The sequence below is a fragment of the Haemaphysalis longicornis genome, unplaced genomic scaffold, assembly GCF_048455015.1.
Source record: "Haemaphysalis longicornis isolate Haplotype H1 unplaced genomic scaffold, Haemaphysalis longicornis Haplotype H1 scaffold_9, whole genome shotgun sequence".
In the NCBI taxonomy this organism is placed as follows: domain Eukaryota; kingdom Metazoa; phylum Arthropoda; class Arachnida; order Ixodida; family Ixodidae; genus Haemaphysalis; species Haemaphysalis longicornis.
The window spans coordinates 127,107,400-127,131,520 of record NW_027526460.1 but is presented as its reverse complement, the minus strand read 5'-3'; the positions used below and the strand labels follow the sequence as shown (position 1 = coordinate 127,131,520).

Sequence of the window (24,121 nt, the reverse complement as noted above, 5' to 3'; positions counted from 1 at the left end):
CATTCTAGCCATTGTCATGACCTTCTACACTTTTTAACATGATTATACCTTCGTTAATATTTTGTTGTTGTTTTTTCTGTTTAGAGAAGTCATGCATAAAGTCGTGTGGTTTGCTTTGAATAAACAGTTGGAAGTTGGCGCCTGTATCTGTCTTATATTGGCTTCTTCGTCCACGTCTAGTTTGCACCACGTTTTCTTCTTTCTTGAAGAATGCACACTTGGGCACAATTCCTCGCAATAAACTTATATTGGTTGGTTAAAAAAGCTGAATTCATATAAAGACATCGAAAAGCTCCCTGTAGTCTCATTTGCACTGCTGTCGCATTAGGAAAGCTGAGCCCAGCTAAGTAATGCACAGCATGAAGTTAAGCAAGGGAGCATTTGTTTTCCGAGAACAGGGCAGCAGCTCAAGACTAGCGGTTTAACACTGCCCAAAGCATTTGTACTTGTCTCGTCAGAAGACCGTGATACTTTGAGGGTAATGCGAAAAACGCTTAGCTGTTCCATTAGTGCATTGCTTCACACATGCAACTCAACGATGAGAGCACACACTGCTGCGTGCCCGCAGCACACTACTACCCGATTAATTGATTGATTGATTGTGGGGTTTAATGTGCCGACGCAATGCAGGCGATGAGGTGCGCCGTAGTGGACGGCTCCGGATTAATTTTAAACACCTGGGGATCTTTAACGTGCTCCGAAATCTTGCACACACGGGCGCTTTCGCTTTTCGCCTCCATCAGAAAAGCAACCACCGCGGCTGGGAATCGAACCCACGTCCTTGGGCTCAGCAGCACAACGCCATGGACACTGGGCCACCGCACCGGGTACTGCTACCCAATGTACAAGGGGGGATACAAAGAAATACGAATGAAGCGCACAGCCTCCGATACACCTCGCATCATCTGTCTGCCAAGTTCAAAAGCTCGGCGCGTGCACTGGCCTTTCACGCATTTGGTAGTACCACCTGCCATTAGATTGTAGGCCCACTCAGTGAGGTGAAGCTGTATATTTCTTTGGTTTCACATTTCAACAGCACTGTGCAGCTGAGAAGCAAGCAAGTTGCAAGCTCTTTCCCATCTGACAAGGTCCATTTTGCTTGGTGTTAGATAGGACTGGCACACAGCTATCAATTCAAAATGTGCATCAACACTGCCTCCTGATGCCCGTTCATTCAAAAGGTGAGTGGTGAATAAATTGAAAGACTGTCGTTGGTTCATTATTTCTCCCTGAAACACACACTAAACTTGAGGACAGAAAAAAGACACATTTGACACGATGTGTGCTGCGAACCGAAAGTTGCGTGTTGCTGCAGCGGTGGTAAAAGGCTCAACTACCTAAGTGAACATAAAAAGCATCAATCAGCTGTAATGTCCAACCTAGCTGTAGGTCGTATTCTCAAAAACCCGGAGTAAACAACGCGTCTACGGAGCTCCTAAATCTGGCCGCCAGATAGTGCAGTGTGCATCAAAGGCTGTTCGCTCCGCTGTTTGTATTTCTCCGTATACACCCTGTAAAACGTCATTGTTTACAGAACCCCAAGTCATAGGCTCTTTCCAAGCCACCAGATCATTCCAAGCCACTGGCAGCAGTCGTTGCCAGTGACTTGAAATTATCAGCTGTTCCTTGAGGGGACATTGCGAAAAATGTATACCAGGCTGCAACGGTTCCGATACAAGGAGCCTATGTTCTCCAATACACAGCACTTTATAAGGAGATACGTTCCACACAACTGCGACACACAGTGAACACAAAATCAACAAAACATGCAAATGTCTGCGAATGTTTGCAAACTATAGGTTTTTGCTGTTTTTCTACAAGGCAGATATAGTCAAAAGCTTTATGGCAGTAAACACTTCAGCACAAGCCCAGCAGCCGCATACTTGATTGCATGGTTGTCTGCTGCAACAGTTACATCAGAATATCTTGAAATGACTGAACGGAGGTCACATGCCATTCAGGCCCATTATATCACCCAGTGAAACACAGTGAACGTTGCAAAACATTTGTTTTTTGCTGTCAAACCCGGTAGCAAGAAAGCTTTATCCTTGAGCCCTCATACTTTCAGACGGTGTGGCGCAACTATGGCAGCAGGCAAGCTCGCGATGAAACGCTCCAGCCGAAACGGGCAACGCTTTAGGGAGTGGGTCTGGTAAAGGTACGAACTGTGATGGTACCCAATCAACGCACTTCCATGTTTGCTTTCATAAATCTTTTGATTGTGCAATGCCTAGAACCATGCTGCTCTTTGTCGATTCCTTTCGAGGCATCTGCAAAAATCGGAGCAAATTATGTAAAGATGTCTTGTGTAAAAAACAAAGCATCCTAAGGGAGAATTTTTAACGGGGATTGGGCTGACGACAACGTCCTTGTAAAAACCTGTAATTAGCACACCTATTGGGTAGCAGGGCATTAGACACAATTCATACCCAATGCAACAGGAACAGATTGCAGTTGATATTAATTGGTCATGACTCAAAATATATTTGTCGAATTGGCAGGTCGCGCAGGTGGCGCGCAGGCAAGTGTCCGGGTGTTTAACAAGTGCACTGCGTTAAAAACCGGGCAGTGTGAGAGCGGAACCAGTGTGGTTGGAACCAGGGGCAATTGGCTCAATTCAATCACCCTCTCCTAGGTGTTCGAAATAGCGAACAAGTCGGACACAAGACACAGCTACACGAAATGCCTGGCAGTGCTGGACCAGCGTCACCTATTCGGCAACTGTAACAAAGGACCGGGGAAAGAAGCCATTGTGGGCCAAACCACACACAGCAAGGATCTATAAGCCCCCGACAAAGACTCAACCCAGTCCACGCAGGACTACGACGCCGACTAGGAAGCTACGACAGGCAACCTAGAGGTTCTCTGAACGGAAGAGATAAATGGAGTAAAGGCCCGTTCACACTTGCGACGAAAGCGAGCGAAAGCGACGGGAATTACGTCGCTTTGTCGCCCGACGATCGTTCTTGTCGAATGGTCGGGACCAATTTTTGTCGCCGCGCGACAAAGCGGCAGAATTCCCATCACTTTAGCTCTTCCGTTGCCAGTGTGAACGGGCCTTAAAGATTCCATTCATTCATTTATTCATTCATTCGTTCCACGACGCAGTTAGGTTTTCGAAATAACACCCGATTGACGCGGAATCCGCCGTAGCAACCATTCAAAATTAGCCGTTCGGGGGCAGTCGCGACGTAAAATCTACGCATCTACTGGCATAGATTTTACCCCGTCCCTGTTCTGTGACCTCGTTACCTTGCCAAGAATTGACGGCGCTTGCTATCGCGCACTTCCTTTGTGCATGGCAACAACCGTGACATCATCTGTCGAACTATAGCGGGGCGTGCCCCTTTTCGTTACAGCAAGCGGCATGGAATCGAACTGACTACACTTCAAAACCGTCATCGCACACGTGTAGTGAAAGGCTAAATTCAAAACTTACCCACGAAAGCACCGCTACTTTCTGCTAACGCACCAGCGGCGGACCGCCCTTACGCCACGGCGCCTTTTCCTCCATGCGGGAAGGTATCTGCTTCTGTCACGTGAGATCAAATATCTTTAGCATATGCATATATATTTTTTTCATTGTGATTGCCGCCTCTACTTTGTTTACTTTTTTCAGTAGGGACTTCGATGCGCGCGCCCCCGCCTACAACAACGCCAGGTATGTCTTCCGTCATAGAGATAATATACTGACTCTTCCGTCTTCCAAACAGAGCGTGTGTGAAATGAGGCTCACCCTTCCAAACATGTTCCAAACACAAATGGATGCAAACACAGCTTCCAAAAGCAATGCGTACTAGTTGGAAGTGCCGCTATGAGCGCTGTATTCCAACGGGCGGCGAATTTGAACTTCGTTATGTGTGATTTACGCCAATAACTCGATAAAACTGAGCACAAACATTCGAATTATAAGTTTAAAATTTACAAATAACTACGCTAGACCAAATATTTAGCTCACTAACAATGCTGCACGAATCGTTCGATTTAGATATGATTGTATAAATGTTCATTTCTCAACATTTAATGTCGCATTACTTCTTCATAGAGAGTATGGTCCCTAGTATCCATAGCTTGCAACAAAATCGCGTGATTCTGTGAGTCAGTAACTGTAAGCGTAGCCGCGATGTTAGAAATTCCATACGCCCTATTAGTTTCAAGTGTTTAATGCAAATTTATGTAGCGCTGCAGGTGCTAGTGTGTGTGTATATATATATATATATATATATATATATATATATATATATATATATATATATATATATATATATATATATATAGTAAGTATATGAGGGGCTCGTTGAGGAAATACAGAAAGATAGGTCAGCAGTCTACAACGCCAAAGGAGGCATAGGGGTGTGGTTAGGCTCTTTTTTTTTTTTTTTTCACTACGGTTAATGAGGTAAACATTTTTTTATTATACAGAAGAAAGAAAGAAAGAAAAACACGCGCCCAGAGTGGGGACCGAACCCACGCCTTTCGATTACATGTCGAATGCCTTACCAATTCGGCTATCTGGGCGACTGTGTTCTCCTTCACTTTCTGGGCTATTTATATTTACTAGAATTGTATCTGACGCTTGAGGGTGGTAGCCAGCGCCACTCTGACTACACGGGGAGTCAGAGTGTAGTCAGAGTGGCGCTGTAGTCCCCGTGTAGTCAGAGTGGCGCTGGCTACCACCCTCAAGCGTCAGATACAATTCTAGTAAATATAAATAGCCCAGAAAGTGAAGGAGAACACAGTCGCCCAGATAGCCGAATTGGTAAGGCATTCGACATGTAATCGAAAGGCGTGGGTTCGGTCCCCACTCTGGGCGCGTGTTTTTCTTTCTTTCTTTCTTCTGTATAATAAAAAAATGTTTACCTCATTAACCGTAGTGAAAAAAAAAAAAGAGCCTAACCACACCCCTATGCCTCCTTTGGCGTTGTAGACTGCTGACCTATCTTCCTGTATATATATATATATATATATATATATATATATATATATATATATATATATATATATATATATATATATATATATATATATATATATATAATCAACAGAGGGCAGTCCTGGTCTGGCAACCATGGTAGCCCCGCGAAAAAACGGCGAGAAAATTTGCGGGTACGCCAGCCGAAATGCTACCAAGGGTCCTATTCTCGACTGCACGAATTGCCGGCATTTCGCCCATGTTTTTTGCGTAAGCACGACGTAAGCAATCAGTGACGTGCTGCACCTATAGCTATGACGACATGCAGTGTAATTTGACGAGTCACTCATAACGATCGCTACCAAGGTATCAAATATTGTGCAAGAAAGATATAAAAACACTTGGCATGTACTATAAAAATTAAGACGGTAGCTGAGGCTGACAAGAAAAACACATTTCTGGAGGTCAGACTTGGCGCCAACACCACAAGGCGATCGAGTAACGTTGATACAAAAGCGAGCGAAAGGCGGATGTCGAGCTAAAGAACATCACACAATTTTTTTGGCAAAGGCTGCTGCACCCCGGGGATCCTTTCCCCCGGGGTGCTCCAGCCTCGCCCGATCGGGGCTGGCTGGAGCGCCCCACGGAAGTGACGTCACCTATTTTTGTTATTATTTCTTGGATTTGGTCGTCGTTGTTGATCGCCGAAACTAGTACGAAGTACCATGCCGGCCGTGCAAAGCGGCCGTGCCGGCACTCATGTTTAGGTCGGCTGTGCTTTTCATTGTTTACGATGACAATCACGCGCTTTTTGTACGCGCCGTAAGCGCAGGCTGATAACTCTCCTCCTTGGTACATCGGCTGTCGTTCGGTGTTGTATTATCTACGGCGCACCAGCGGGCAAGGCAAAACCACTCCGAGCGGAGGATTCGGAGGATTGTGTTGCACGTTTAAATTCGCCGGCTTTTGTAACCGCACTTCTTTCTTTCTTTTTATTTTGGAAGGTGTGTGCGCGCCCCATATCACGCCATCAGGTTTGATCTGCTGTGGCTCAATAGGGAAGAATGGGTCTGTGTCCTCAAACGTGGGCACTGGCTGAAGATTCTGCCGGCAAAGGTCTAAATAGTGTTGCACGAAGGCTGCTTGCGCTCCCATTTAGATCATAGAATCTGTGGCTTTTGTGGGGAGAAGAATAGGCCGAAGGAATACCTTTGAAGGCCCTCATTTGACAAGAGTTCTCATGGGTCTAGATTACTGGTGCCCAGTGCACTTGAACTTCCACTCTGGTGCACTGTAGTACGCGCCGCTGAAGCGGCTGAACACCAGCGTTTTTGTCCGTATAGTTTTGGCGCAGCAGCCTGAAATGTTTTGAAACCTCACCATACTTTCTGTGCATAAAAAGACCAGCAGGTGCCTTATTTTGGGGAGTGAAATTGGTGAAATCAGCACAGCTGGGACAAAAGAGGCCTGAATTATATTAGATGTGACAAAAAGATGTTTGGAGTAAACACGTGTTAATATGCCTCTTTTCGTCGTGCCTACAACTCTGTATATTTGGTCATGTACGTTGTACCAACTTTTCCGATCGCTTCCAAAGTTACAAGGTACACTGCAGTGCTACAAGTACTGATCACAAAGTGTCAAAAAATTTGGCTTCTGGCACAAGCACAACTTTGCCACCCTTGTTAGTGATGGCCTGGAAAGAATCACGCCGAAGCAGGAAGCACCGACCAATCCAGGAGATACACTGTACTTCATTTCACCAACTTCACACACTGTTGTAAAAATTGTGCTGGTAATCAATAAACAGCGAGAGCACAGCGCTGTACCACACGCTGGTAAGGGCAGCAATTAAATGTAGCGCCAATATAGTCTCCCACATAAACTGTGCCCACACAGCTCCTGTCAACAGCAAATTGATACAAGCGTTGTTGCACATAATTTGTATACAAACGTCATGTAAGTAGTGCGCATGTTGCTTCTGGTCATAGCAGCAGCTGTCCAACAGCCTATCACTGCAAGTGATGAAGAACCGGCCAACCATGTGACGTTTGTTGTCCAAAAAGAAAGAAGCATACAGGCCTTCGTTTTCTGACAAGCAGACTGGATGCTCATCACGCTGAAGTTCCCCAGCAGTCAGAGCTGTGTGTGCGCATCCGTTTACGCGTATACGTGCTGCCACGTGCACCTGCAGCTGGCAGCAAGGTTCCATTCTGCCAAGGTGCCGGTTTAGCGCCGTAGTGAGAGGATTTGGCTGCTGCTCTGGCGAAATGAGTTCAAGTACACCAGTCCATACAGCGGTGGCTCCGCCGACGCCACGTATATGTACGGTCAGTTTTCGCGTTTGATATGTTACACCTTCGTCTTTAAAACTGGCGAAACTTGCACTAAGTGACGCAAGGCGAGCTGGAGGATTTCTTTTTAGATCCTCCTGAAGCACTGAATGACACACCACCACGTATTGCGAAATTTGTTTATTTACGTGTTCCGTCGTCCCTTCTCACTGTGGCAGTAGTGGTCATCGTCATATAAGGCCCCTAAAATTATCGTCATATCCATCTTCCGCATGCATGACTGGCTGACCCGGATTGCTTTGTCCGCAGGCTTTCCCATTCCTCCTAAAGTGAAATGCGTCGGCACGCGGTAGAACCGGCTTCGCGAGCTGGGCGTCTGCGAGGTGTCTTGTTCTCTTCCTTGTGGCGCATACGTACGTGACTGTTTTTCTGGTATTTTTCCGAGCACCACGGGCAAGCCAGGTTGATGCCGCACGCTCATCGCAAAACGCGTGCACACGTGCGCGGTAAACGGCGGGAGTAACTATGACATGTTTTCTGATGACGCCGCACACGTTACGGCCAGCAACGTATGGCGGCTGGTCGTAATTATTATTCATTTTATAATGGGCACAATAGCAGTATTGTCGTAAAAAAGAACTGCAGCTAAATTATAAATCCTAATTGTTGTATGCTAGTGACATGTTGCAAGAAAATCGGAAATGTAATAGTTATATCCCTTCGCTCACCAGCTGTACAAGTTGTACCTGCCCCATGAACCTCCAAATGCTGATTAATTAGTCTCATAGCCAGCATATGAGCCATACATGCTCAACTGTCTCCAAAAGGACTAAGCAAACACACAACCTCCAAGAAAACACATCCGGCATTGGGAAGAAACATTTAAAATTGGCTCACTTTATTTGACCAACAACCAGTACATTTTGCTTTTATAGCCCACAAAAGACCATCGCCAGCACTGCATTATGGCTGAAGAACTTTTCTGCAGTTGGCTTTGGCAACAAGCAGAATGCACCATTATGAACTGGAAACACATGACAAGCCACAGCTTTTACCAGCCCATTGGTTGCACTGGGTGTCAAGAGATAAAAAGGAAGAAACAGCAAAAATGCTTTAATGTATTTAATGTATGCAGAATGATCAAACATTAATTCAGAGTGCAGAAAAACATCCCTTCCAGCATGTTCGGCTGATCAACCCATTTGTGACAGCCTTATCGAAGTGAAGGCAAGAACGAGTCCGTGGCAGGATTTCGATGTGGGCTTTAAGAACTGTAGGCTGTCTGCAGTCATAATTACTATTGTGCGCCAAACACCCTAGTACACTGAGTGCAGTGAACTTCAGCAATGAAAGTAGTCATAAGAAATTTTTATCGTATGGTGACCGTTGCGAATCCTAGTAAACCGTTACAAGCACCTGGCATGCTGGCAAGAGAGAGGTAGAGATAGTAAAAGATTTTTGAAAGGAGAAGAGGCCAGCCTGAGAAACTGAACTTGGGCCTGCTACTTAAATCCCACTGGGGCAAGGAAGGTACTGAATACTGAGGGTATGAGAAATGACAGTGAAATCAACCAATGAACTTTGTACACTTAAAGCATGTATGGGGTGCAGAAACAGACTAATCACTGCATAATTCGCATAACTTATTTACCGACCATAAAAAAAAGTTCCGCAGTTTGTGAAATTTCACCACATAGACCCAAGAGTCCTGACAGGACAAGCAGCGATTTGACAGCTCGATCTTGCTTCTTCGTGTCAGCCCACGTGCCAAAAATCTTTCGTTCAGACAGAGGGTAAGCATTCAAGCGTAGTAAGGCTGCTTCAAGGTCTTTTCACCCACTAGTATACCTTGGTCAAAAACTATGCAAATGATCAATTGTCTCTGTACAGCCTTACACAGAAGGCAGTCTGGGCTGTCCTCGCGTCCGATTATGTGCAGATACTTTCAGGTCAATACTACTTTAAGCCGCAGCCTGTGTAACAAGGTTTCATTGACTTCTGTGAAGTTGAGGGGCATGAGCGAGCCAGAACCTTTGCTCGGGATCAGTCCTGGGGAGCTGTTCCTGTCAATTCTGTGGGTCAGACCAATGCAAGGCAGCAGCTTGTGCACGAGCTCTGTAGAGTATTGCATTGCTATCTTGTCTTATGATGTGTGTAGCCAAAACAGTGTATATCCTTTAGCCGGCACAAGGCAGCATTTCCTTCACAGAAAATTAGTTCTATAATTGTAATTACACTAGCTAGTTTCTAATAATTTTTTCAAACAAAGAGCACAACTACAAAGTGTAACAAAGGGAAGGGACAGCAACGACTTCCAGCTAGTGCCTTGTTTGAAACGTATGACCCATATAAATACCATGCGCTTTATAACATCAACATAGCAATAACAGCACGACGCCATGCTGCAACTTTTCTGCTACGACCCCCATGAGCACTGCCAGCTTTCATGTCCGCAACCTCGTTAAACTCGGTTTCCCCTTGAGAACATGATTTTAGTGCTAAAGATGACAGACACACTTTACGGGTGCTTGCATCTATCAATCAAACACCAGCAAACGTCAGTTAATTTGAAATGATACGGGGTAAACTTGGAAGCTGGCACAACTAGGTGGGATGGGAGTGGCAACAAAAATCTGTGCACAATACAGCCCTGTTGTGGCATTTTTCAGCACGGCGACAGTTGTCACACCGCCCTTGTTAACCTATATTCGAATCTCCTGATACTATGGAGAAACTTGTTGCATTGGTGGCACACTGGAATTACCACTGTGTTGAACCATGGAGCCTGCCAGTTGCCATTCGAGTATGCGAGTCTGCCGATGGAAATTTTTTCTGGCAACTGTTGCACTGCCCTGCAGTGCTTCATGAATTATTTCCTGCTGACACAGCCATTCCATTCCACGCAGACAAACAAAATGCGCACAGGCTGCATGCAACAGGCATGTGTTTGTGTTGTGTGGGAAGCAGGTTTGCCAACGGGTACCAGTCGGCTATGCAGTAGCACCCAATGTATGCTTAGATGCAGATATACCTAGCGGGTCCACCTTGGTTCATTCCACGGAGGCAAAAGCAACACTTTCTCATGTTTCTCTGATGGTGCTTTTCAATGGCCTCAACTTTGCATTGCATTAAACAACGAGACAGAGAAATATTTGATGGATTTGCGAGCAGAAGGATGTTAGGGCTTCCACCCCGTGAGAGCCGTTCTTAGTCCAAATGCACTGAAACCCACAAGTGCTGTCAAAGTCGCCCACCCCGGACTTTCACTACCGCCTTCACCATCGCTATAGTTACATCTGGATTTTTTGTATTAGTAACGATTAATTATTAACAGTGACTCTACATGACTAGTCAGTGAGTGGAAGTGGTTTGGTTTGTTGGGTAAAAATCAGAACAGACTGCTTTCACTATATGTTGTGAAGTGGGCGTGACAGTGACCCTGGCTCGTCAGTGAGCAGAAGTGGTTTTGCCGGTTGGGTAAAAATCAAGCATGACTGCGTTGAGGGGCAGACGAAGAGTGTGGAGCACGTCAGACATACTTTTAGCCTGTGCGATCAGTGTACGTGCTTTGTGCCATTGAGAAATTTAGCAGGTATATCCCGTGTATTCTTTTTTACAAGTTTGTCCGACATAAGCGTTAAATCATTCATTCCTTTTAAAAGCGACACGAAGCCAGCAGGTGAGAAAGAAAAAGGTATGCTAGTAATACTAAAGGAAATTCAGGCTATTAGCAATGGTTCAGAACGACATGCAAACAATCTTTGCTAGCATGCACAGTAGCTGACGAAATACTGCAGGGTAACAGTAGCACATGCACACGTGATTACAAAGAGGGTTATGGCATGTACAGGTAAGTGTGTAGGTTGATTTAGTGCTAATATGCTGCGTGCACACGTAAATAAAAATACCCTGCAAAAAAGATGAACAAGGCAACTGAGGTTAGAGCAAATAGAAACAACAACTACGCAGAGTCACCTAGATGGTATGCTTAGAATGTAGATATAACAGTTCAACACCGCACGTAGCATCTGTTATTGCTGAAGCCACTGACGCATCACCTAGCCTGTCCTAAATGGGCACGATCACGTACGTTTGGCGACATCGTAAATTTTGGAGCACACGAACACAACACACACGGAAAATGCCACAGTAACTCATGACAGATATCCGGCGCATTTTTTGGCCACGCTTGTAACGACAGGGATCCCGGCAAGTTGAAGCGAACGAACGAAAACTCGCTGTCACTGCGACGCACCATTGCTAGCTGATGGGGCTCTAGATTATTCACGTATACACTCCTGCAGCGACACGAATCTGGACACTTGCAAGTCGAGTACGGAGCAGTATCAAAGTATTTGCCTCGCGTTGTGATACCGACACAACACCGTGTATAACAATGACTGTGATGATAGCATCGATGACTGCGGCGCCAGCAGCTTCACACAAACAAACCTCTGGAAAACTATGACGCACCACACACATCGGTCACGTTTTGAAGGCAACACGGTGCTTCGTACTTTACTGCACATTTTGGGGCAACATTTGGTTTTGATACGTACGTATTTGATATGAAAACATTGCGCTCTGCGCAAGCGCTGACCAGCACTTCGCGTTGCTGCCACGAATAGTCATCGGACTTTGAAGACTGTGAATTACTGCAGAAGATACAAGCGATACAAGCGCGGTGACACAGGCTTGGAGCTGAACACCTCATATGAAACGAAAACACAGCGCAGCACCGCACCACTCGTGAGCGACTCCACACAACGCCGACGCTCGTAACATTCTTGCTTGCCTCGGCACCGCGCGAAGCCGGAATATTTGAAATAGGCCAACGGAACAAACTCGGAACAGACAAGCCCGTACTAGAGTGAACTCTACCCGTACGTATGCCAATACGGGGCCAAAATTCGCTCTTCGATGGAATTCGGCCTCTTCTCCATGCCGCTCGTCCGTAGGTCATCCGTAAAACCCGTGGTACATCTATAAAAAGTGCTTTGTTTACACAACTTCTTCTACGCGAGTGTCAAAAACAATAACAAACCCGAGTTTCGCAGAGAAAAATATAATGCAAACATCTACAAAGCATGTCCACGACGTCACGATAACTAGGTGACGTCATATTAAAAAACAATAAACTCAGGCTAAAAATAAATCTTGATACTGTAGTATTAATGTGTCACTGCCAAAAATATGTGCAATACTATTGAAGTAATTGCAATGTAATGCAATTACGCAATTTTTTTGTTGACGTACGTCACTTCCGTGGGGCGCAGCAGCCAGTTCGGGGGGAATCGGCTCGGAAGCCCCGGGTTGCAGCAGACGCAGCCAATTTTTTTACCGTATCTATTTATTTCTTTCAATCGCTTTTATTAACATAGCTGGGCTCTCTGCTTCAATGCAAGCTTTGTTGCGTTATCACCTTCTCTGCCGCCACCGCCGCCACGCCATCGTCTGCTGCTATGTTACAAGTTTATGGCGTGATCACAGAAAAAGACGGCCGCGACTATCGCTTCTATGACACATAAGAGCAGCGAAGCGCTACGCCTGATAACCGCGGAGCACACCGATGTCACCGATTCACTCATTCGTCAAGCTCGACTGCAATCAGCGCTGTAATGAACTAAATAGTCACTTTTCATTGTTATTTTTCTCTTGAGTTCGATCATGTGACCCAACAGCTTACTAGGACAAGTATGGACAAATGCCATGCATTGGGTTCTCTTTGTCATGGAGAGGCTTGTACTGCCCTCTTATGTTGCGGTTACGCCAAACAAATATTTTTTTATTGGCAAGGTCTCCTGCCACGCGCGTGGCACGAGCTACGCCCCCCTGGCAACGGCTGCTGCCACGCGTGACGTCATAATGACGTCATGAAGACGTCTTAACATAATAATTGTCATTATTTTGTGTAGTGTAGTCCGAAATACACTTTTTTTTTATTTGCAGTACAAAATAACGCACCATTGAACTGCTAAAACTTTTCTAAACAAACAATTTTTGTTCTTGCGGGAGCAGCCGGCGATGTTGCTGCCCTGCTGCTGCCAGCTGCCGTATCGCGTACATGGAGTCGCGTAACCGAAAGCTGGACGAAGCTCCGATTTTCTCGGGCCGACAACGTAGATAAACCGGAGTTCATATTGTTAGAAGCACTATCTGAAAACGTGAGAAAGTTGCTTGTGATTATGTATTGCGTGGGGACCCAGCCAGCCTTTCCAGACCGCAGCAAAATAGCCGCTCTCGAGTAATGTTGACCTGTGGCCGCTTGTTATGCTTTTCAGCGTACGTGAGACGACATCGCACAGCCGACTGGCCCCGTTCTAACAAGCTACGTTCTACACAAGAAAAGACACCGTTCGAGCGTAATTCTGTGAACCTTCCGACGCTTGTCGGCGCGGCGGCATCTGCTATCAACAGTTAGCACCACGGCAAGTTCAGAATGCTTAAATGGGCGACCTGAAATCGCGGTGTGTGTTCTCTCGCCAAAAGATAATCGGAGTGTACAGTGCCGAGGACGAAGGGTAGTGGCGGCAACTGTTTTTTACTAGGCACATGTGCGCATTACAATTACAGACAATTGCGCCAAGAATAGGAAAGGTAATCTTTGGTGTCCCCACACATGTACCGCGTACGTACCACTACAGTAGATCTCCTCATCTGAAATATTAGCAAGGAAAACTTCCGAAAATGGGAAGTTCTTATTTTCTAGTGGGCGAAATTGTAGCTTAAAATTTGTTTTACACCCACGATACGTTTTATGAGCAGAAAAGTCTTGTGAGCATGCGCCACAAGCATCATAATTGCGTGATATTCAGCGCTTAAAAAGATTTCCTAGTAGAAACCAAAGATTTTGTAGTAGAATACATGATTCTACGACAGTTTAGAACCTGCGACCTTCAAAAGGTAGACTAGCTAGGCGCTTCATCTCATAGCTACTGCACTGGTATAACTTTCACGTCTCACTGTACCGTGGTATACGCTATGTTGGCCAGACTTGACTGAGTCCCTCATGCAAAGGAAGTTAATTCGGGACACCCAGACGATAGGGTCAGAGAAGAGGCTGTACAGACGGTAATAGGAAGGGTGTACACTTGGCCGGCCATCATGTCTAATACACATACATGCACTCCAGCATATGAAAACCTATGGGTTCTGCACAGGCTCAATAAGCAACGTCAAAGAGAATCTTAAGATGTGCCTGGAACGTGAAAGCATCCACGCATTGTTTGTGTAAACAGGTATAAGCAGCGAGCATGCTGCAAATGTAATTGATAGGCAAACGTCAAGGCTGTCATGGGGCGAATTTAACAAAAAGAAATGGTGAAAAAGATCCCAATTTCAAACTACATTGATGTTATATGTGCATGCACTATAAACACAGTCATCAGTATGTTAACTGTACGTAAACACTCAAGTGATATGATCAAACGGAACTAGAGGCCCCACTGCAATCGCCCAGTTATGTTTCTTTGCAGTGGAATAGGTCGGTATCTCTTAGTCGCACAAACAAGATTCTCTGATGGCATGGAGAAATAGCTGGAAAGTGGCTATGGAGCTCCAGCTGCTTTACACATTTTCTGTAATACCAGTTATTTGTTTGAAGTTTGCAATAAAATTGATGTCATTTGTTAGTATTTTAATTAATGAACGAAACTTTTCGTGGCCACAGAACAGTAGTCGATAAACAAATGCTCACTTTCTTTGGTGGCTTGTAACGATTCACTAGAATTTCACATGGCCAACCCAAGGAATCCATGGCTCGTACACTGCAGGGTAGTGCTAGTCTCCAAAAACATTTGACAGGACTGGAAACTAGCGTGGCCCACAGGCTCCATAGGTGGAAACCAGTAGCCCACCCACACAGTGCCATAAAACAGCTAATGAGTGAGTCTCTGCTAAATATTAAGCAGGTTCAAAGGGTAGGTTCACATTGATAGATATTATGCCATCGTTCACTGTACGTAGATTAACTATTTAACGGGCACAATAGTCATTGTTGTTATTTGGGACAGTTCTTGAAGGGTTGCCTAAATGTTCTTCAACAAAACAAAAAGTGAAAGCTCTCAGTTAGGGATTTTAAAAACATTGTTTAGCCTCTCCAGCAATTGTCCCAGCCTGAAGGAACTCGGCTGATAGTTGGTGCCGACTGTCGTCCTCGCTTGCTAGCTCCCTGACCAAGCACATGAATGCAGTGACTAAGAAAGATGGTGACCAAAGTGAGAAGAGAAGGTGGTTCCCGTACAACAGCCCTTGATCATCTAAACACCAGAAAAAAGCGCCGATGACTCACAGGCCACGACTAGGGCATTAAAATACCTTTTGACATGCATTTACAGGGCATTTACAACCTTTTATCAAAAAAATCTTATGATTACACACAGTCCCTCCATGGAAGGGGTTTGTTTCTGACAAGGTCATTGAAATTTGTTATTAGTAACAACATAAACTCATCATTGGTCCCTTTCATTCAGCACACTTACGGGCTTCGTTTTAAAAACCCTGCTGTTTCTATTTCACGTATAAATGAACTGCTTATGCAATATTCTCTTATTTACCTATGTTCGAAGTAAACTGTGTTATACCGTAAAATGTGATGTGCCGAGTGCATGCAGGTGTAACATTCTTCAATGGGACATGCAGAACATGCAGCTCAGTGCTGATAAACTTATATCAGTGAAAATAAAGCTTCCCATGTTGCTTCTTTATTTTTGTAACTATTCTCTCTACCAAATACCTTGGTGGTAACTTAACTAAGCTCACCTTTTCCCTAGGCCTTTATAATTGTTTTGCCCTGCAATTATGCATTCTCAGCTGGAGCATGCCTGCTGAATTCAGGCCCCAACCACACTTTGCCATTTCTCAATTGCAGCTGTATGAAATGTTGCTCTTTAGGTTTTGCCAATGATTTCCAACAGGCCATTTAATTGGTGTCAAAACCATTTTATACCTTTAATTGCTATTTATAGCAAATTTCATAACACATTTTGTTGTAACCTCATTCAATGATTTTGTTACCTCGCCAGCCTGGTTCATAAATCTTTGCGTGAACATGCTTGTCTTGCAGCTAATCTGCAGTAACAGACACCACACATTTTGGCTTTCCAGCGTAGCTTTGGTGTCCGCAAAAAGGAATCTTTTCCTTGGCTCGTCTGCAGCACTTTGTAGAAAAAGATCACTTGCTGGTTTGGCTTTCCCGCAGGACTCTAGTGTAGTGCACGAGAGTATTGCTTGCTTATTCCTTTTTTGTTGAGGTTTTAATGTTTCGCATCTTCCAGAAGAACCCTGGCATTTTGTTTAGAAACGGAGCTTCACAGCACAAACAGTGCACAGAAAGTAGAGCTACTCACTTTTTGCATAGACACGGAAGTTTGGCAGATCACTTGTCATTGACAAGCAAGTGTTTGATTTCTGGCTTAAGGTGCAACGCTGGGATAGTTTACTAGTTGGGGGGAGGGAGAAAAACACAGCACTGATAAACGGTACTGAAGTACTAGGAAAGGTGCCGTGATTAACATGGTTTCCATGTGTTGGCAGCTTTTTGGTCCAGTGTTTTTCATGAATATTTGCCAGGGGGCCTTAACATGGCCTGCTTTTGTGTAACAAAAATGTCATCAGTGAAGCACTTATCAATGCTCACATGCTGCTCATTGATACCAGAGCAAAAGTACGTTCAGCAGTCATTTTATTGTTAAAGCCACCCATGATCCATACACCTTCCAGCTCTACTGCAACTTTCACAAACACCGACAGACATTCACATCCACGCACGTGGCCTTGGCTCCAGTTCTTGCACAAGGTATCAAGAAGTACTCTCGGGAGTGGGCAATGTCACGCTCGACACCAACCATTACCCTGAAGTTGTACTTGATAAACTATTTTTTAAGCCTGTTGGCTTAAAGGATTGTTTAAGTGCCCGTTTTGTGGAAGAAAAAAAAACAGCTAATGGGCACACAACACACAACCCGTGAATGTGTTTTCTAGCAGCTGGCTTCTGACGAGACTTGCATCATTGTGAACGAAATGTGGGACATTTTATAATGCCCCTTATCACTAAGTAAATTCACTTGAGCAATTTTCCAAAACAGTTTACACAGCGCGGAGTTAAAAAGCAATAGAATGTGAAACGTCCCCTCACAATTGGAAACTCTTCCTGTTCACTACCCCAAAGGCTTTGACCATAGCTTTCACAGTAGACGCTTAAGCACGCTTGCAGATGCAGGAGGAAGTTCTGTTAACGAGCCAATCAAAATACATACTCAAAGCAGATGCAGGAGGAAGTTCTGTTGCCTAACCAGGTTAGAGGAGGCGAAAGGTACTAGAGCGAAGGAAAGGGAAATAAAAGCCAAGCAGTAATTTTAAGCCTTGCCTATCATTTCATTAAGACTTCCTAAGTTGAAAGCACAATGGTACTAAGCAACAAATCTGAGCATAGATGAACAATAACTGAATTGTCACTTGTTAACCTTATGCACCAGACTTTTAAAGGACTATTAGCAGAAGTTCCAAACTTGGCTCACACGGCGATCTTATCGGCTGCACTTCTCCCATGCTTGCACAGTTGGGGCTTGAGCCTCCTTGCACAAGAAGCCAGCCAGTCAGCGAATGGTTTCAGTGGTATCTTGAATAGATATATCTTTGGACGGGCAGTTGGGCTCCACGGCAGTGAAACTGCGCTCCCTTCACGGATTTTGCAGCGCCACGTGCACAGATCGTTTCTGTGGAATAGTCAGGTTACATTTCTCGGCGACAGTACTACTGCCCCGGGGGAAAAATTGCAGAAGCTACATGCGAGATCGGATTGCGTTCGATGATGCCGTGCGCTACCTGACGACACTCGATTCGTGCACACGCTGACACTACGTCGCTCGCCACGGCGCGACGCGATGGAAAATACTGATCCCTACGTTTTATAATTGAGCCACCACTCCAGAATCAGAACACAAGGCTTGGCATGGAAGAAGCGAGGCACAAGTAGACAACAAATGCAGGCGCGTAAAGCCGATAGGCCGATAGCACGCGAACTGCAAAACAACGTGAAGCTTACAAAATATTAAACGACAACAGTACAGTTCTAGGAGCATGTAAAAAGCGGGGCGAAGCAGCGTGCAGAAAACAATGCGTTAGGCTTACCAAGACGTGCAACAGCAAGTTCACAAAAAATACCCAATCTAAATAATTACAAGCACACCTCCCAACAAGAAAAAAGCGCCGCGAGGCAGCCGCTACAGGGAGATAAGGACGTAACGATGCGTCAGGCCTGCCATTCGAACCACGGGCGGAGAACATCGGGACACAAAACGCGAACACCCTGCTGCCGTCGTCGTTAACACAAAAAAAGTGGCATGATCAAATGACGTAAATATGACGTTTGTTTTGTGACGTCACAGGAAGTCACGTGATTACTTTAGCTCGACGTCACTTCTGCGTGGCAGCAGCTGTTGCCAGGGGGGCGCAGCTCGTGCCACGCGCGTGGCAGGAGACTTAACCTTTTTTATTTCATTGCCAAATATAAAAGCAAAATACTGCATGTTATTTGTATGTCGCATGATCGCTGACTTGGAAGCAGTTGAAACTATAATTTGTTTCGGTAGGAAACATGCTTTAAACAGCGCGCATGCGAAACTGCGCCTGCTGCAAAATGCCGCACATTTCGCGGCGCCGTGAGCCGGGGCAATATTGTGCCCTATTTTGCTTGTATTTTGCGACAAAAACAACCGCCATTTTCATGCTGTTACGTAGCATTACGTCACTTTTACGCAGGCTGAAGTTGCCAATGCAGGACGTAATCGTTCCCGCCAACTGTTTAAATTACGTCACGCCTTCTCAGCCAATCACAGAGGGGGTGTGTATTACAAGCAGTATTGTTGTTGAATAGCAAAGACAGGCTTACGTTGTCATGTCTGCCGCATTTTGTCTGGTTTTTCATTGCCGGCCAAGAATTATGCGCCTTTAGTAACGAGAAATAAGGCAAACTTTAGAACTGGTGTCCGTTGACGACATGAAACGTCAAAATGACGACACCACACACAACCGCTTTGTCAGCCGGAAGCACGTGACCAAAATTGAAAGCCAATCAGAAAAGACTTCCGGAAAATTGCCTAAATTGCCGGCAATTTGTGCAGTCGAGAATAGGGCCCCAAATTTCTTTAGTGCCGTATCTTATCCAAGAGGAAATACGCAGCGTCTGCAAGAACTGAGGAAACAGCTCCTACCAAAGGAGAATTAGTGCGCGTCATACGCTAACAGTTTGCTCTGATTTATTATCATTATTTGGGTATGTTAAAAAAACGCGAAGTTGTCCGCTTTACGCATTCTGAAAAACTGTTGCACGAGGCACCACGGTCCAAGGTGCTCGCTGCATACGAGTTTGGATATATGGTAAAAGTCAAACAAAGGAGCGCATGTCTATACAGTGAATTCTACCTGTTTTTTGTTCTTATTTTTTGCAAATTTCATGGCTGAAAACAGCAAAAAAGAGCCCATATTGTTCATGTAGAAGGTCGGCGCGGAATAATTTAGAACTACGTGGTGGACCTTAGTATTTTCCCCTTGTTGAAACACATGTCCTCTCAAAAAATATTGCCGCGTAAGCTACTGCACACCGTATATATTACAGGCCGGCAAAGAAATTTAGACCACCTGGAAGGTTTAACGTGCGTCAAAATCTCGGCACAAATAATTTTGCATGTTTTGTCTCAGAAAAACGGCCGCGGCCGGGGTGCGATGATAGAACCTGCATCCTTCTGGTCAGCAGCCAACAGCTCCGCCACCGAGCAGCTTTGAGGGTCACTCTTGTCGAGTGTTTACGCTCCCCAGGCTTGCGACCCGAAATGCATCAAGTATGCACATTTCTGGTGTGGGCCTTCGTCGCAATGCAGCAATCTTTCGGCCAGACTGTCAGTACACAGTCACAGCGAGGGAAGGGCGAAGTCGGTGCTTCATGTCACCCGTAGGTTTTCGAGTGTGTGCCATTTCGTTTGCTAAGCCTTGCACTCGATATTCTGCTCGATCTACCAGCAGCAACGTTGCAGCATTGGTGTGCACACCTCTCCTCATGTTGTAACGATGAAGAGAGCGCTGACAGTTTTGTGACTGGTGGGAAGGGCGTGAGAAGTTGGGAAGAGAGAGAGAAAAGACTTTATTTAGTGGCCTGATGGTGCGTGAAAGAGAAAAGCCCTGAATGGCGTTGACCGCTCATTATCAACAGCTGATGGTTGAACCGTTTCGTCGTGAACCCGTAATCATTTCTTTTTCCGGTTGAGTTCCAGTTCGAGTTCAGCGTGCTCAAAAAATAACGGTTCGTGTTCAGTTCCGGCAAAAATACCGGTTCGGTTCCGGTTCTTGGTTCGGGTTCGGTTCCGGTTCTACACCCTGATATATCCCCTGACACCCTGATCAGAGTGTCCAACCGAAAAAAATACCGGTTCGGTTACGGTTCGGGTTCGGGCAGATTCATTTCGTTCCAGGTTCAGTTCTGGTTCGACTAAATTACGTACCGAACCGGTTCGGAAGTTTGAACCGGTTCGCGAACCGGATCAGTGAGTTGAATTATCAGCTAAGGGAGAAAAAAATATTTATAGTTTAAAACAACAATAAAAACAAAATACAAACAAAAATTCAAAATACCGCTGTTTCCCGATAACAGTGGTAAAATTTCAAAGCCAACTTTAAACAATTGGGTGAGATATTAGGAAAGCAGATGAAGCAGTGATGATTTACCAACTACTTTTCACCCAGGCTTTATGTTGTTCATAAAGCCACCGCCAAGGGATATGACGGTGGGATATGTTTTCTGCCCTCTACTTTTTTGTTGAAAGCGATATTCTCGCGATGAAATCGCCCACCAGGCTAAACGTAAAACCTTACAGTTATGCCGGCGTACCGGCGCGTCCAAATACCAGCATTTAATACCAGCGTTTTATACCGGCGATGTAGCATAAGAAAAAAAATCCTACAGCAGCCACGTAAATGCCACCAATTAATTTGATTATTAGTCGCCTATAGAATCATTTGTGAACTGTCACCTTCTTCACGCAGCCATTGAATTGTTGCATTGATCCCTGGAATACATTTTGCGAGACGGGTGGGCAGGGGGGTACCGTTACCTACTCAACCTGTAGTGCTGTGTGATGCTTTGGTAGGTTACTAGGGGATGAGCCAATTGTAACCAGTCGTCTCGCGGTGGCCGGTAGGCTAATTCTCTGGCTGTCGTGTGGGCCATGACATTTCCGGGAAGGGACGAGTGGGCAGGAGCCCAAACCAGACGAATCTTGTGTTGAAGGGGTCGCTGGAGAAGGATTTTCGCAGCTGCAGTCTTGATATTCTTCCGCGTGCGTAACTTCGGCATGCTGCCTGAGAATCAGAAAGGACGAGCACTGGGCGAATGGGAGAGTACTGTGGGACCGGCCTGCCTTTCAAGCATGTGTTTAGTGATGTTTTTATTTCCAAGACAATATATATGTACGTAGTGCCTGTAAGGTCAAGGGGTGCAGTTTCTTGAAAAAAAAAAAAAAGAGAAGTGTGCACCATACGCTAACAGTTTTCTCTGCTATATCTATTATTATTTTTTGCTGTTAAAAAACGTGAACTTGTCCGCTATCCCGCCCTGAAAAACTGACGATTATACCAGGAACCACGGCACTCACTTCCTTTGAATTGATAACACGTACGTTTGGTTGTGAAAATATTCACATTTGATGTTTGGTATATTCTCTTTCGCTTATTTTGCGAGTAATAATTTAAAACCGCTTGAGGTGCCTTTTATTTTGTAGCGTGAGCTACACTGGCCGAGGTTGAGCAGTTTCGCGTAGGTCCTGGAGAGCCATACGTGCTGCGCATGAGCGAGAAGCAGTGACGTCTCACGGAGCGCAGAACGTTGCTCGCTGCACGGCGTCTCTCACACACCCCACACCCCAACGCCCAGCGTCTTCGCCGGCCTCCGTTCCGCATGCGGCAGCCCGGTTCACGTGATCATCATGCGAGAGGTGGCCGGGTGTGGAACCGATGGCTCGTGCGTCGCAGCAACACCGGCGTGCGCCTGTGGAACCAGCTTAGCCCTGGGGCGACTGGTGACGCTGTGCCGGAGCCGCTTGATAAATATACATGTGTCACATGGTGCGTATACCGTGTGTAAGCACGATAATCAAGCTAATCCTAGACAACCAGGAAAGCTAAGAATAACCAGCTGAACCTTAGCTCACGCTACGTATATCCTAGCATAGCCGAGCTAAGCCACTGCTATTTTTTTCTTCTTCCTAAAACACCATTTTAAAATATATTGGCGCGTTTGATGCCCCTATGCTACACCTCTGCTCCGAGGAGCCAAGCCAGAGTAATACAAACCACTCGGGGATATCTAACGTGCATCGAAATCTCGACGAATGTACGTTCTCGCTTTTCGTATACATCGGAAAAACGTTCGCGGGGGACCGTGATCGAACCCGGACCCTTCTGGTCAGCACCAAACGGCTTAGCCAGTATACCTTGGGTTACGCTGTACTTGTCAAGGATTTACGCTTTGCAGGTGTGCGTCCTTTTTGAACAAATTACGAACTGAAAAACGTTCGCACACTTCGGGTGTGCGCCTTCACCGTTGCGCAGTGGAGCACTGTTGCAGCCTGTTTGCTCGTACAAAGTCTTAGCAAAAGAAGGTCGAAGTCGTTTCGTATGGCCTGCAAGCTGCCGATAATTACATTTCGTTTGGTCAGCTTTGCATTCTGCTCGCGCTACCAGCAGCAAAGTGCCACTGCCACAATGTTGCGCAAACCGACTACAAAAGGAGCGTTTATTGATAGCGTTTTGATTGATCTGGAGGGTAAAGTGTATGAGAGGGAACGGAGTAGACGGTACGTAAAAGAAAAAGGCCTTAATGGTTGAATACACAACACCAACAACGGATGGTCGATGGTCGAACCGTTTTGTCTTGAACCGGTAACGGCTATTTACTTTTTCGGTTCAGTTCCAGTTCGGGTTCATATATATATATATATATATATATATATATATATATATATATATATATATATATATATATATATATATATATATATATATATATATATATATATATATATATATATATATATATATATATATATATATATATATATATAGATATATACATATAGACTGTTACGGGGATAAGCAGGCGAGAGAGCGTGCAGCCAACATCGATTCCGCCCAAAAGAAGCGCTTCGTTCCCTTCTTCATCGGCCGTGCAGCTGGCGGGGAGGATTTGCCTGTACAGTGAAGCAGTCCTGACATTTTGTGTAACATTTCCCCCTCCGCAGACGAAACCCCCAGGGAGAGTCATTCAGCAGCGCGCGGGTTGTATGTTTTAAGGCGTGCAACATGTACAAGCTGAGTCTTTCTTGCCCGGCGTCCGGTCGCAGTGAGACGTGAAATGACGTAGGTGACATCGCTGACACGATCCACAACAACAAATGGGCCAGTGTAACGGGACAAAAACTTGGTACACAAACCGCGTTTCCTTAAAGGTGTCCATAGCAACACCAGGTCACCTTTACAAAATGAAATACTGCGGTGGCGAGCGTCGTATCGGTCCTTAGAACGGCGCTGCGAGGACAGTGTACGTAGACGGGCTAATTGGCGGGATTCTTCAGCCAGGCAAAGGGTTTTGGCAATGGATGCCTCGTTGTGCAAGGAAAATGGTAGAATGGTGTCGACGCGTCCTAGCTGAGCGGGCGTAGATGAGGTAGAAGGGACTGTAGCCTGTGGTTTCGTGCTGGCTGGTGTTGTAAGCGTAGGTGATGAATGGTAGTATTTCATCCCAGTTTCTATGGTTGGAGGAGATGTACATCGAGATCATGTTGATGAGTGTGCGATTCGTGCGTTCAACCAATCCATTCGTCTGTGGATTGTACGGGGTAGCATGCTGGAACTGCGAAGTACAAAG

The 24,121-nt window shown here is 45.4% G+C and overlaps 1 protein-coding gene and 1 non-coding gene across 5 annotated transcripts in view; one reads left to right on the top strand and one right to left on the bottom strand.

Annotated features, from left to right (window-relative positions):
* Positions 1–24,121, bottom strand: part of LOC144153914 (uncharacterized) — a 40,914-nt gene that overhangs the window by 11,402 nt on the left and 5,391 nt on the right. For 2 of the 4 annotated variants that reach the window (XM_077685677.1, XM_077685675.1), the window contains exon 1: positions 3,440–3,608. The exons of the other annotated variants lie outside the window; for them this stretch is intronic. The gene's annotated coding sequence lies outside the window, so the exon portion shown is untranslated. Of the gene's footprint in view, positions 1–3,439; positions 3,609–24,121 lie in introns of those variants that run through there. 4 annotated transcript variants of the gene reach the window in all.
* Positions 4,742–4,813, top strand: Trnat-ugu (transfer RNA threonine (anticodon UGU)). The gene has a single exon. It is a non-coding gene; the product is annotated as a tRNA-Thr (tRNA).